Genomic DNA, 16,369 nt, shown 5'->3' on the forward strand with positions numbered 1-16,369 from the left:
GAGACTCATGCTTCCTGTTGTGCTATGAATCATAAAGGCCTTTGTTTCTATCCCAGGAGTCTTGTGTCTTTGATCAGCCTCCATGAAACTGTGGCATGCAAACTTGCTACATTGTACATAGGGTCAAATCTCAGGCCCTTCAAAATTCTTGAAAAACTTTTGATGGGTTAAACAGAACCATATAAGTTGACATTTTGCCAAGGAAAAAGAAAGTTTAAGGGGCCTATGACAAAGTTGCCTTAATCCCCTTCTCTGTGATTAAATACTCTATTTACATGTTTGTTTTGTTGTTGTTTCTTGTTTTTAAAATGGCAAAGAAAATTTGTTTTAAAGGCATCCAGGCAAATAAGAAAAGAGAGTGTTTGGATAAGGTACAGAAGCGTTTGCTAAGGTGGAGTCAACTCTCAAGTGTGCAGCTCCAGCCATCAGATAGAAAGGCAAAAATGTGTGATTCCTAATAGAAAGAAAAATAGGCTTTTGCTCAGTAAATACCTCATTCATAATTTATTCTCCTCAGTCCTCTTTAAATGGAGAGGCAAATATAAGTTATATCAATAATTTATTTTTACATAACAACCAACAGTGCATTTGATACAGTTTTTTGTAAAATAAAGAGGTAATTTTTAAAATTTGTTTCTTCTTTCAAATTTGGCTTAATTATCCCTCAATAATTCCTCTTTACTGAGGAATTACTTTTTTACTCTTTACTGAACTTTATTCCACCCTTTATTGATCTGCATGGTAGCAACAAGTTAGAGTTTTAAAGACAACTTGTCAGTTTGACATATCAGATAAAGCAGCTAGTTAAGCTATACTTTTTATATTTCCTCGTTTGACTAAGAAGTCACAGCACTCTCTTTTATACATATCACAGAAAGTCTCCAAATAACTGGAATCCCTCAGGTGAATTAAAGTGCCTAAAGGCAATCTGTGTTATAGCTAGTGGATTAGATAGGTGTCTAAAGTTTAGAAACTTGTGTATCTAACAATGTGAAAATTCAAAAAAACTTAGTAAAGTACATCAACATACTCAAGCTCCACTGTAAACAGGTCACACTAGCCAGAGGGATCTTCTCTGGTCTGTCATTATGAAAAAGTTGAACCATCAACAAATGGGCACGTAGCTTGCCCAGTTTCTCAAATACCCATCAGGACAAGAAATATTTCAATATATTTCCTTCTTAAGCTGCATTTAAAGAAAAATTAGTGGTACTCTACAAAATTAAAATAGTTACAATTGAGGAGTAATTTAGAAATTATAATCTTGTCATCTTGAATTAGTTAAAAGGAAAACAAAACCCAACATAAAAGTTATACAACCCTTAAAAAAATAAAATGATCCTGGATACCACTGTCGACATTCTTCCTTTTTGATGATATTTGAATATGCTTTAATACTTGGATTGTTTAAAACTATTTTTGGTTGTTTTAGAATCATTGAGACCAATACGTTATCACTGGCTGTCCTGCAGTTACAATGATCAAGATTTGGTCAAGTTTTGACTCCAATTAGGAATATCAAGGGTGTGTGTGTGTGTGTGTGTGTGTGTGTTTTAATCTTTCTCTTTTTTGTTTGCAAATCCAAGAATTTCTGTGGGTCGTTCAGGGTTTGATCAGAAAAAGAGGACTTAACAGTATAGGTGTACAATAAGGGATTTATTACAGAGATTTGACCTTATGCAAATGTGGGGGCTACATAGGTAGTCTATGTGAGACTATTGTTTTTCTATCTGACTTTAGTAGTGAAAGACCACAGGGCAAGTAATTTGGAAGGAAAAATGGATGCAATGGGGGGACTCATGGACAAACTGGAATCAGAAAGGCTGATCCGGAACCTGTGAGAATGGAGAGGCACCACATGTATCTCTCATTGCTTCCAAGCTTGCAACTTCAGTGATGGAGCTTCTTGCAGGAGAAGCTGCTGTTCTCCTTGCAGTGCCTAGCACACACCTGGCCTAAGTGTTGGGGAAGCTGACTCAGTTTTCCTGGCAAGAGCTGAAGAAGCTATAGCCCAGAGGTGGCCTGGCATGAACCAGGTGTGCCATAGGTGAGTGAGAATGTCACTGAGCCATAGCAGGCCCTCACACCCTGCACTGGCCTCTGAGGCTAAGAAGAACATGGTTACTGCTTCAATTCCAGCTTCTAAGTCTCGTGCAAATGTGTGTTTGGTTCACACTAACCTGGAATAGTGCAAAAGTGCAAAGGAAGAAATCTTGGAGAAAAGAGCTCCAGCTTAGCTAAACTGACACACTTCAAAATCTGCCATGAAGCACCTAACCAATTTAGTCTTTATCACAATTCAGATAAAGGCTAGATTTCTGTGTCTCTCAAGACTATTAAAAAAGCCTACGAAAATAAAAGGCATTTGAACATTTGCCTTGTTTCTGTCTGTACCAGATATGAACAAAACCCTTATATGTAAAACAAGCCTTTTGCTCTACAAACTTTCTGTTGTATTGATTTGATTTATTCCATGATCTTGCATGTAGTGAAATTAAACTGAGCCTCAGTTTTTTATTAGTTAGAGGGGAGGACATGACCCAAATTAATTTCAATTAAGTGCTTCTCCACCACTATGTAACCTTGAGCAAGGTTCCCAGTCTCTGTGAGTTTCCCTTTCCTCATTTATAAAGTGGAGTGCAGAAAAGTGCCTGCATCAAACACCTTGTTGAGAGAATGAAGCCTGAGAATGTATGCCAAGTCCTTAGCGGGTTATGAGCAGTTAGCCCTCGTTCTCACCCTCCTCTTCCTCATTAACACTTTGTACAATGTGAATAACTATAAAATATAAAATTTGAAATCTTAGGATTAAAAGCTTCTAATTCATACACAATAATCCTTTTATTACTTTTTCTTTGGTTTCAAGTGAAATGTTACTCTCGTTTTTCAGATGAATGTAGAAAAGTAATATTAACCAAATGTTAACGAATCCCTCTCTGAAGTCGAAATTAGAATAAATCATTGCCTTTCTTTAACTAATTAGTTTTTTGTAATTTAGAAGATGCTTGTGAATCTTTGGTTTACAAAAAGCTACCAAGTTTGGGATTTGGAAATAAGTCCAGGAGAAAAATGAATTTTTCTGATTTAAAAGGAGGAGGACTTTTGCCTTAACCTCTGGCCCTGCCACTGATCAGAAAAGGGCAAGAAAGAGAACAACTACAGAATCAAGAAAAAATGACTGAAGACTAGTGTGTTGTGTGTCTGCCTACCAGAAGGTTGCAGCTCCTGCTACTGGGAGAGGAAGCTAAAATAATCTTATATTGGATTCCTGTTGCTACTGTACAAATTACCACAAACTAAGTGGTTAAAAGCAAACCAGATTTATTCTCTTAGGATTCAGAGATCAGAGGTTTCAAATCAGTCTCAGTTGGTTAAAGTCGAGGTGTCAGTAGAATTGCATTCCTTCCGAATGCTTGAAGGGAGAATCTATTCCTTGCTTTATCCAGCTTTTAGAAACTGCTCGAATTCATTGGCTACCCATTCCTCCATCTTCAAAGCAACCTCTGCTTCTGCTGCCATATGTCCTCCCTTCTGAGGCTGATGCTCCTGCCTCCCTCTTTTAAGGACTTTTGTGATGACGTTGGACCAACCCAGATAATTCAGAATGACCGCCCTGTCTCAAGATCCTTAAGCTAATCACATTTGTAAAGTCCCTTTTCCCAGGTAAGGCATTACCATATTCACAGATTTCTGGACTTAGGACAGAATTTTGTTGGGCTTTTATTCAGCCTGCTGCAGACCTTTAGGAAGTGGGACACCTATTACTTAGAACAAAGTCATTTGCAGTACTGGAGTCTAGTCTGACTTTCCAAGAATTTAATTAATCTCTCTACCATATACAAATACTTTAGTGAAAGCAACTGAGAGAGATAAAAAAGATGTTCTTCTATTTGTGATTGGATGCGCTATAAAACAAGGACAGCATGTGCACAATCCATAAACTAAAGTCATTCAGCGATTAGATCAAAGAGGCATTTGAAGCCAATAATGACATGAGAAGGTGAATCAACTCCTTGTTATAATGAGGAGAGTGGCCGAGAATTTGCAGAAATCATGAAGCTTTTTGGACTGTCCATAAATCGTGGAATGAAATGGGTAAGAACCAAAGTACCCTTTTTTTAAATTTTGTTATTATACTTAGGTTTTAGGGTACATGTGCACAGTGTGCAGGTTTGTTACATATGTATCCATGTGCCGTGTTGGTTTGCTGCACCCATTAACTCGTCATTTAGCATTAGGTGTATCTCCTAATGCTCTCCCTCCCCTCTCCCCGCAACCCACAACAGTCCCCGGAGTGTGATGTTCCCCTTCCTGTGTCCATGAGTTCTCATTGTTCAATTCCCACCTATGAGTGAGAACGTGCGGTGTTTGGTTTTTTGTCCTTGCGATAGCTTACTGAGAATGATGTTTTCCAGTTTCATCCATGTCCCCACAAAGGACATGAACTCATCAGTTTTATGGCTGCATAGTATTCCATGGTGTATATGTGCCACGTTTTCTTAATCCAGTCTATCGTTGTTGGACATTTGGGTTGGTTCCAAGTCTTTGCTCTTGTGAATAGTGCCGCAATAAACCAAAGTACCCTTCTTATAATGGGTCACATCAGTTGCTACTCAGGCTATATTAGTATGTGCTGTGTAGAGACTCTTTGATACCCTGAGAAGACTTAGAATTAAATTTGGATTCTTAATTTCTGACTCTGGAAGTATAAAATATTAATTCCTCAAGGCATTTTTTCTCATCTGCAAAATTGGAATGATAAAGCCTATCTTATGTGATATTATTATAAATAAATGCCTAGCATAGTGCCTTCAAGAGTAGACTGTGAGCTGTTTCCTTTTTATTTTATCCTATGAATGGACTTTATCGTCATCTCCTTGAGGCATTAGAAAATGTAAAAGTGGAAGCTGGTATATTTAAACTCACATAGAACTCGAAGCGATTGTGTATTATCATCTATAAATGTTAAAATGAAGACTAGTTACTAGATATGTTCCCTCTTATATATATTTTTGACATATCCATAATGTCCCCATACTCATTTTTTATGTGTGTATATAATAGTGGAAGCTGTGTTTGTAAAAACAATTTTAATGTCATTTCCTTATTACAGAAGTAATAATTAGAGTAGAAAATTTTGGATTTACATATAAGCAATATCAAGAAAAGAAAAATCAACCAAGGTCTCACTGCTCTAGTCATTAATATTTTGGTTTATTTTATCAAACCTAATCTCTCAGTCTCTATCTCCATATTATATATGTATACACACATGCCATATATGTACTTACATATTGACTCATATGTTGCCAAGAGCTTTACAGATAATATAGGCTGGGGACTAGGTTTACTGATAAATAATTTTCATCAGTTTGTTTAAAAAGAATTCTCTCATTAGTGTTATATACTAAGGTGAACAAAAGGTGGACCTGATTTGGCATTGTAATCTGGAAATATGCCTTGGGTCATCCATACCAAGGTGTTTATTTGGCTTTGGATAAATTGCTGGGTTTCCTTATTTTATGCTATTGCTTTTCTTTAAACAATTATTTTATGCAACCAATAAAAATTCCACCTTGCTCATAAACTCTACCCGAGGATATCTTTATAAACTGGATGATTTTTCCTTGTTTGGGTTGGTTAGAGGGTCTGCATAGACTTGGAAGCAGTTACACTATTTATATGACAGTGGTACTATGTTGACGAGAGTGTGTATTATGGAAGTTTCTAAATATTTACCTAAAGGTGGTGTTCATGCTCAATTCTTTTGATCTTATGACTAACTTCCTTCTTCTGAGATCTTGACTTTGAGGAATATTTACCAATTTTCTTCAATTACATGATGACTCATAAACTACATCAAACCTTAAAAAGAATTTCCTTGTATTGTTTCATAATCTACTGCTTTCAAATTGTGTAAGCAGAGGTGGCTGTACTCACTTGCTATAAGAGATTTTCTTTCATTTTAAATGGAATGAAACAGTAGCTACTTTGTAATTTTTAATACTTTTGTTGTTATGGCTTAAAGTGTTTGCTCTCATCAAAGTCCACCAACTTTTCATCTCTCTTATCTCCGTTTTACCACTAATCTGATTACTCCAAGCAATGTTTACAATAGATTAGGAATATTTTGTGCTAAAACAGAAGACCTGGTTGAAATGTATTTTTATAAATGTATCAAAGTTCTAAAAGCAGAGGCCATTATATTCCTTGGGGAATTGGAAATTCCTTCAGTGGTCAGATGTGTACTGTTCGGGAAGGATTTTTTTAAATCTTAATCAATAAAATGGTCCCCAAAGCGTTCTTTGAAAGAACAATTTAGAATTATCTACAAAACCTCTCAATGATTAGTGTTAATGTTTGTCACCCACTGAAAAGTAATAAGCATTATTCGCATGCTGTACATATGTTATCTCTAGCTATCAGACCCTACAATCAGATTTTATTGATGCCCTATCTGACATTAAGATGTCACTATGAAATCATTTAATGACCCACTTAATTTAAAATGAAAATTTTGTTAGCTGGTTCTAAGTTTCTGCTGGTGAGATTTGTACCTTTCCTCTCAGTGCTCACCAATTTCATTACCACGTATGAAGATGTAGGTAAAAGTATTTTATGTAGTTTTATCCCTTGGGTCTGTTATTACAATGTATATTTATTATTTAGTTTATTTTTTTTTTATTAATGTACTTGCATATTGGCTCCAGGAGTATAATGACATGAAGAAACAAAATATGCTAATAATTCTGAGAGCTGTCTTATTTCAGGGTTGCCTAATTAAAACCAGTTTTAAATTCTGAGAGCTGTCTTATTTCAGGGTTGCCTAATTAAAACCAGTTTTAAAGGCAGAAAAAAAATGAATGATTATAACAGGATGTAATACATGTAATCTTGGAAGGATGCTCAAGATTCCCTGGGAACTGAGGAGGAGCATTCAACTCAGATAGGGGAGAATTCCAGGAAGTAACACTTGAGCCTTTGATTAACACTGCTAGAACTATATATGCACACTGAAAAAAATACGAATAATACAGAAGAGTATAAAGCCAACAATGAAAAAACTATATACAATGTGGTACCCTAGATTAGATCTTGAAGCAGAAAAAGGATATTAGTGGAAAAACAAATGGAAACTGTATGAAGTTTGGAGTTTGGTTAATAGTAATCTACCCATGTTGCTTTCTTTTAGTTTTGTGAAATCTATTGTGGAAATGTAAGATATTAACAATGGGAGAAAATAGGTGAGGAAGTATTTACAAATCCTCTAAACTGTCTTTATAAATTTTCTATAAATTTAAAATTATTCCAACATAAAAAGCTTATTTAAAATAAGCAAATAATAATATTTTTTTCTTTCACTGACATATCATAATAACATACTGTTCTATCTTCACCCCCAGCAATATAGGGTTCACTTTCAGATCAATACATATGAATCTACCTTATTTTAAAAATGCCTGTAAGTTATTCCATGAAGCTAATTTACATATTTTAAAGTCATTCTGTTATCTCCATTTTTATGTCTTAGAAAACAGTGCTGCAAAAAGCATCTTTGCAAATATATTCTTATTTAAAATTGCCAAACAATAAAAATATTAACATTTTAACATAAAATAAATGTTTAAAATTGCCAGAAAAGGAAAAATTCTTTTTCAAATGGTTGTTGGAGTTTATAAACCTACCAATATTATATGAGAATGCCTTTTTTTCTCATGTTCTTATTAAAATGGATATTGTCATTTAAAAAATTGCATTCTATTAGAAAGCAGGTGGTATTTCAATTGAGTTGTGATGGATGAATGAATACTAGCTAGGCAAATGGGAATTTGCGGAATAATGGGTAAGATGAAATCATGAGCAAATGTATGGCAGCACAGAGGAAATGCTGTTCTCAGAATATGATATTTTTCAGAAAAGCTGGAATTTATCATGGCATTGAGGATCAGCAGCATGGAGTTGGCTGCTATCATCATGAAATGTTTGCATCCCTCCTAAAGGGATAAACCTTGAAAAGTTAGAAACGATTACAGTTTTTATAAAGGGAAGACCATATTCAGATTTTCACTTTAGAAAGATCTCTATGAATGCGTTGTAGGAGCCTGGCTTAAATGAAGCTAAATCTGGAAACAGGATAATCGGTTAAGAGGCTTTTAATATGATATGATAAATATCAGTACTGAGGCAAAGGAAGCACCTTTGAGAGAGGCATTGGAGTCAGAAGCTTCAGGACTTAGAGACTGATGAGACCCGAAGGGTAAAACAAGTGGAGTAGACTAGGTTAAATCTCAGTTCCATTTTTAGTGTCAATGGCAAAATTAGTAGGGAGAGGAGTAGATTTGGGAAAGAAATGATGAATTTTTTTCTTAGACATGTTTCATGAAAGCTGCCTGTGGGACTCAAAACTGAAAAGTACAATGGACCAAGAGAGGCGCAGACTTCAAGCCTAATTCTGGCCCAGAGATACAGATTTGAGAGTTATTAGAGTACAAGCGGAAGAGGAGACTATGTCATGATTGACATTGGGGTGGAGAAGTCTTTGTTGTGGGGGCTTCTCCTGTGCACTGTGGGATGGTTAGCAGCACCCCTGGTTTCTGCCCACTAGAAGTCAGTAGTTCTTTCGAAGCTGTGACAACAAAAAATGCCTTTAGACATTGACAAGTGTCTTCTCAGGGTAAGGTTTCTCTGGTTGATAACCACTGGACTGTGTGACATGAGAAGGGGAAAAAGATGATTATGGATCCCTGGTGAACTCTGGCATTGAAATGTGTCAATAATGGTACATGGGAGAAATGCCAGGTCGCTAGAATTAAATAAGAAAAAATAAGTGATACCATCGAGGACAGGGCATGAGATGAGACAAGAAGAAGGAAATAGACATCGATGTCAAATATTGATGTCAAGTCAGTTGAAGACTAAATTTGTTAACTCTAGGTGGCAATTTCAAGGTCACTGGCGACATTAACAAGGGTAGCTTTTCGGATGTCAGCTTCAGGTGCCACCTGGAACCGGTTCTCAAAATTCAATAAACTCTTAGTTTTTGAGTGATGACTTTCTCACTGCTTTCTTGGGGGTTTTAATGAAAGTTTTATTAACTCTTCTGATCCTCACTCAGTCTAGGTATTTGCCTTAGGGAAACACTGAAACCTCTCTACATTTCTCACTCCTGGTTCGTTTTTGGACTTCAACTTTTAATAACCAAATGCCTTTCTTATTTTAACATGATGACTCTTTCAGTTTTTACTCTATTATTGTAGTCCCCTCATCCTAAAATACCCAGTGGTGTGTCCCGATGTTAACTGGAGTGGCAGACATTGTCTTTGCCAGAAACTTCTCTCTTACTCTTGAACCAAATTTAGATGACTAAAAACTCTCCACTGTCAGGGTGAGTTCGTTTCGGTGGAGTACTGGAGCTGGCTCTCACAAGCTTGAGGGCTGATTGTTAAATCTGCAGTAATTTTGGAGCCAATTGTTAAACACCATCATTCTAAAAAAGTAAGTTATAAAATCTGACAATTCATTTTAAAACAACAGTGGTAAATATTCAGTGCTCATCACTTTTTTTTTTTTTTTTTTTTTTTTTTTTTTTTTTTTTTAGACGGAGTCTCGCTCTGTCACCCAGGCTGGAGTGCAGTGGCGCAATCTCGGCTCACTGCAAGCTCCGCCTTCCGGGTTCAGGCCATTCTCCTGCCTCAGCCTCTCCGAGTAGCTGGGACTACAGGCGCCCGCCATCACGCCCGGCTAATTTTTTTTGTATTTTTAGTAGAGACGGGGTTTCACCGTGGTCTCAATCTCCTGACCTCGTGATCCGCCCACCTCGGCCTCCCAAAGTGCTGGGATTACAAGCGTGAGCCACCGCGCCCAGCCTCATCACTTTTAAATAGTTTTATTATCGTCTAAGTTCTTGAGGTTATATCTATCATATCTAAATGGTAAAAGTGTCATATGATGTGGTACTTCTGTGCATCTCTTCTCAAATTTGCGTTCAATGATGTCAGGTTGGTAGCTTGAAATCAGCCGTGGTGGAAGTTTATACATTGCAGATATTGTCAGAGCTTCATATATTTTTAACTGTATAGACTGTATAAAGTAATGGATAAAATATAATAATTCTGATTAAACTTAAAAGTATCTTGTGTCTGTAGCTGTTACATTGTGAATAGCACACATGATGAAAATATTCTGGTACCTAAATACGAGTATCCAATTGGCAAATAAATCATTCCAGTCCTTGATGAATGAGTGAAGTTCCAACACATATCTCTATTGTTTCAGTGTCATCTTACTCATTAATAAGTTAACATTCATATGAACCAACACTCAGTTGGAATTATGCTCATTTGTTAATTGCAAAACTAGGTTGACTATATAAGAATTTGGCAAAAAATAAATGAGACCATTTTGTGTGAATAAATTCACCATAAGAAATTTACAATAAAGAGTAATGTATATCTTATTTGCAAATTATATGCCGCATATCCTTTATATGAGTTAAATTTATAATGGACTTAGGTTTGTATATCTACATATATATGTATATTGTTCATATATACTTTTTTTTTCAGAAAGTCAACTATTAAATATTTGCCAGCATTTCTTTCTTATAAGACTTTCCATATTAGTTTCCAGGGGCTGCCTTTTAAGGTCAATAGGTACCAAAATCTGAGGTAAATACACTTTAGACCTTATCAGAAAGTGTTACTATACACTGGTATTTCTAAAATTGGTCTCTTCTCTGTTCTTGCTACTGTCCTTGTCCCACATTTTATTTTATCATATCTTTACAAAATTACTCTATATTCGCCTTCCTGTGTCTACTTATCATACAATATTTGTCTTGCAACTATTTAGCCAATTTTTATCTTGTAAAATTCACATTGTTCTCTGGATTTATCTTTCCTAATCCTTTTCTGTGACACTATTGCATGTGGTATGAATTTAACTGTACATACTGAAGTTCTACATATTTTGGTCTCATTATTCAATTTTTTTCTTACATGCTTCTGTTTTTTTATCTCTCTAGTGAGTCTAGACTCTCTAGTTTCTGGATGGGACTCATGATTGAAAGAAGGTTTTCTGTTCGTAGGAGTTGTCTATGCTACAATCATTCATAGGCATTTATCTCAGGTGCAGTAGAAGAGAAAGTGATAGGCTCATTCAATGTTTCGATGTGTTAGCTTCCCCTAGTTTTGAACACAATGGAACAAAATCACCTGGAAACTTGAGAGAGTCTAGGGTGGCCTTTTTCCCTCTTTCTGCATCTATGTTCAATTTCTCTTTTTCTATTTTCTTCATCAAGTCATACTGTTAGGTAAACTATCCCTCACCAACATTCAGCCCTCACATCCTGCTCCAGGTTGCAGAAAGTCCTTAGACTCTAGTAAAATCGTGGTCTTTCCTTATCTGCTATAGGTTAACTTGTGTCCTCTTCCCCCTATGCCAAAGTCATATGTTGAAGTTCTAATCCCTACTACCTCAGAATATGACCTTTTGTGAAAATGGGGTCATTTCAGATTTAATTAGTTAAGATGAGGTCATACCACATTAGGGTGGACCCATGAACCAAAATGGCCAATGTCCTTATAAAAAGTGGAAATTTGGACACACACACACACTCTGCCATGTGGACATCAAAGCAGAGGTGAGGTTGACGAGTCTACAAGCCAAAGAATGCCAAACATTTCCAGAAAACCGCAAGAAGCTAGGATAGAGGCATGGAACAGATTTTTCCTCATAGGCAACAAAAGGAACCAACTGTGTTGATACTTTAATCTCAGAATCTTTGCCTCCAGAACGTTGAGGCAATTAATTTCTTTGTTTAAGCCACTAAATTTGTGGAACTTTGTTATGGCAGCCAGCCAACTACTGTGTCATCTAATTATAATACTATCACTGTGACTTAATTAACATCTATCACACATATAGTAAAAGTTTTTTGAGAGCAGGGACTGTGTCTATTTTGTTCAGAATTGTATTCTTTGTGCCTACCATAGGGCATGATGTATACTAGGTGTTCAATCGAAAATGGTTAATTGAATGGTTAATTGAATGAAAATCCTCTTCCTCAACACAGTTTACTCTTATGATGGGTGGGAGAATTTTAGTTGTAAACTTTCTATCAGATTTTCTGGTTGCAAATTCAAGGGGATGGAGAATTTCTTCTGTAAATTTGTCTTTGAGATGGAAAAAGGAAGGAAACCTCTTAGCTGGGTGGGATGCGTGTGTCTGGTGATAAGCGTTCTTTATTTTCACACAGGCTAAATTTACTCACTTTTGGCCATACCAACAGAAGGCGTGCAAAAGTCGAGAGAGTAGTGTGTGGAATGTGAGGACAGCGCCATATGGGGAATTGTGTGGTACGTGGTTGATATGATGTATTTTAATGTTTAATTTAAGAAGGTCTGATTTTGACAGTAAGAGTTGGGGACTAAAAATAGAACCAAATGATAAATATGGAATAGAACTGTGTGATGCTAAAAAACAAAAACAAAAAGCCCTCGTGGCATGATAGTCCATTATGTTCTGTTTTTATATATAATACTTTCATGCAAAACAATACCATTTCATCTCTCTCATTTACCTAATTTGCTTTATAAATGCATATTGTAATTTTACATGTGCAATGTGAGAAATCTGTCCAGTTTTTCTCTATTTCAGGCTGTTTATCTTGGGTAATTGTTTTATTGTTGGATCCATTTTAAAGATACTCTTTGTTAGCTATTTTTAATCTCATATAAATAGGATATTTAAATCCTGACAACAGAGTTTTGGCCACAGATTGATTTATATATATTATAGCATATGGATTAGCATAAGGAGTAAGACCAAAAAAATCAGAGTTCATTCCAGAGGAGCATATGTCATTTCAGTGTTTGGTGTCATGTATATTAGCTAGATAAAATAAAATTGATTCCAAAATATATTTTCTAAACACATATATGTTAGTTTATTTTTAAATAGACTTTATGGTTGTAGTTAACACATAAATTCTTCCTATTGCTGTGCTAATTAAATGCAATTCTTTCCCCATCACCCCAGCATATCTATATAATTATGACATAATTCGATAAAAATATATTTAAGCAATATCTATAATAACATATTTTAGTCTTTCATTACTATAAAATTTTGAATATGAATTGAATATTCAATTTTATATATTTGGAAAAAGAGTTAGAAAGCATTTTCTAGTAAGTACATATACAAGTACATACACACACACACACACCAACACAGCCGTGCACTCATACACACACACACACACACACACACAAACACACACACCAACCAACTGTCATGAAATCATTGAATCAAAACACAATGCTTTGGAAGCTAAATTTGCCAAGTTTAAACTAAAATGTTTGAGATTTTAAAACAATCCTTTAAGGATTTTAGTTTATGGAAGTTAATTTCTAATTCTCCAAGAATAATTTAAAACAAATTTAAACATTCAAAGGTTTTCTTGAACCTCATAAAACTTGGCATAATAATACATGTGACTTTGCATGATAATAATTGAGGACTAAAAGTAGGTGCAGAAGGGAGAAAATAGAAAGACAAATTGTCCATATTCAAATAGAAAATGGTCCAGAATTTTCAGAAATGAAGAATGACATGAAACACACACGTGCACATGAGACTGACCATGAAGTTTAATTTTTCTAAGTGATAGATTAAGTGTTTAGTAAGAGATGTTTCAAAATGGAAAATCTTTTTAAGTTAGACGCCAACACTGTTAAATATTACTAGGTTTTCTCTCTTCTTATATTATTATTATACCCAGTATAACAAAATAATTTTTTTTCTGAAGTGTTATCCTGAAATTTTGAAAGGACAGAGACTAGAAAGATGTATATTTATTTGGGGAATCATTTGACAAACATAAGCATAGCAAATAAAATGAAATATCTCCCCCATAGTAACAAAGGGTTCATTGTATCATCCTAGAGCTAGAGAATAATAGTACCAAAATGATAAGAATTATTGGCATTAGTGAGGAAAAGAAAGACAACATGCAAACAAAATGAAATCAAGTTATTCTATGAATTGTCTCCCAATTAACCTTTAAGTTGGGAACTCAGAACTAGCCATAGGTTTTTTGAAAAGGCCTGAATAAGCTAAATAAAATTAAATATTTCTGTAGTTTTTATGTCGAATTTGTCAATCATATGATGTCATTTACAAGATGTCATAATAATCACTGTGCCAAGTTATAACAAAATAATGGCTTTTAAAGGACGACAAAGTACAATTTACAGTAAAATCCTTTAGATAAATAGTAGCTACTTGAGATTAATAGAAAATAAATGATTAAAGCAATATTATTTTGCTTTTATTGGCAGTGAAACAGAAAAAAAAATCATACACTTTCCATGGGGAGCACATGACACGCAGGGGAATGCACCCTTGCTGTGAGGCTTCCTGTTTCTATGCCAGCATGGGGCTGGAGCTGCAGCCTAAGATCTTGCTTTACTTTAGCTCTCTGCTTGAAAAGATCTAGATACTTAAAATGGTTGGCTCAGGGTCTCAGCTGGAAGTGAGCTGCCATCTCTGACTCACCCATGTCATACTGGAATCATAAGACTGGTTCATGCACAAACTTAAGGTTTACTGACCCTACATTCACTCCAATTTTGTGATGTGAGACTCCAGAAGGAGGATTTTCACCTTGGACTTTGTTTAGAATTGTTTATTTCAGTAGAAAGCAGGAAAGATCACAACAGTTGCAGAGTTACTACATCAAGAGGCTTCTACTCCCCAAGGGAGGAACTGGATAAATCTAAGAACTGCACAAAATTAACTCACAAAGAAGAATTAAAAACAGAAGACATTTACCTACGTAACAAACCTGCACATCCTGCACGTGTCCCAGAACTTAAATAAAATAAAATAAAACTTTTAAAAAGAATAAATAGGTAAGAAAATCTAAAACTAAGAGATATTCTTAAACCTAACAATGAAAGAATTTACATCCAAGTTGAAATAGAGTTGATGGGAAATACTTTTGGAAGCGGATCATAAAATAAATATAACAAAAATTCTTAAAAAGATAAGTAAATAATACTTATGAAAAAAGAATACAATTATGCAACAAAGTAAAAAAAAAGTTTTCTTTGCTTTCTATGAGGGATTATAGATAGATATGAGGAATTGTTCCAGAACAGAGCCAGATACATAAATAGAAGTCACAGGACCTAGAGAACAGAATGAGAAGCTCTAACAGAAGACCAAAAGAAGGTGCAGAAGAGAGAGAAAATAGAAAGACAAATTGTCCATATTCAAATATAAAATGGTCCAGAATTTTCAGAAATGAAGAATTACATGAAACACACACACATACACCATCAAACAACAGAAAAGTCCCTTTCGTTTCATACATACGTGAAACACTTGAAGAAGTAAACAACATTAAAAAAAGCATAGGACTAGTTAGAGATGAAGAGATTTAAAATACCATAATAGAATTTCCAATGAATTTGATAATCTATGTCAAATTGATTTATGTTTAATAGAAATGTAAAAATTAACAAAATTGATAATAGATGAATAACATGAACAAAATTTAACAGGTATATGAAAAGTGAACTATTTTAGATGTCCCTTCAATTGTGGAAACCGGGGAGTTGCTACATGTATATTTTTTAGGAGATAATGTTTTTCTGGGTTTTAAGCTAATACTTCTTAAAATTTTTCCTATTGCAACAATTTCAAACAATGAAATAATCAGCACCCTTGTGTTTTTCCATTTTTGCAGCCTAGTCCAAAGATGTTTAGATCCCAGAAGGGAACTTGCTGGCTTTTCACCTCAGCATGTGTGGGCCAAACTAATATCACAACAAGGTAAAATGTTTTTATTGGCACCTATCTCCTATTTTGATGCTTACACTAAGGTAATCTATCATTCCAGCTAATGGCTGGTTGGTGACTGTTGTAGCACTCTACCTCCAGGCATCTATCTTGCCCGTTACTGAGTCTCCACATTCTTTTTTATCTTACCTCATTGTTGGTTATAATCAATCACTACTCTCTAAACGGCTTCATATTCAATAATAGTAATAAGGTCTTAGCACACCATATAAATTTCAAATATTAAAAGAGTAGAAATATGTTTTCAGAAATTGGTTGAATTTTCATAGAACTTTAATTTTGTATTCAGTTTATAATGCTTCTTTAATTTTTATTAAGGAAAATTCTTTAATTTTTCTTAAGGAAAATTCTTTCTTGTCAACAAGATCATTAACAGTTCCAGAGAAAGCCAGGCAAAGCTATGAACACAGAGGAGTTCACAAAGAAATACAAGGAACCAATACTTACATTAAAATAAACTAAATCTCAAGAACGGCTTTAAACAGCATAAACAATATCGTGG

The 16,369-nt window shown here is 34.9% G+C and overlaps 1 long non-coding RNA gene across 1 annotated transcript in view; it reads left to right on the top strand.

The window, feature by feature from the left end:
* LOC115835438 overlaps window positions 1-15,840 on the top strand; it is a 140,428-nt gene extending 124,588 nt beyond the window's left edge. Inside the window, exon 3 of the long non-coding RNA XR_004030410.1 lies at window positions 15,755-15,840. This is a non-coding gene — a long non-coding RNA (uncharacterized LOC115835438). The remainder of the gene's footprint in view (window positions 1-15,754) is intronic.
* The last annotated feature ends 529 nt before the right edge of the window (window positions 15,841-16,369 follow it).

This window comes from Nomascus leucogenys, chromosome 6 (genome assembly GCF_006542625.1).
Source record: "Nomascus leucogenys isolate Asia chromosome 6, Asia_NLE_v1, whole genome shotgun sequence".
Classification (NCBI taxonomy): Eukaryota; Metazoa; Chordata; class Mammalia; order Primates; family Hylobatidae; genus Nomascus; species Nomascus leucogenys.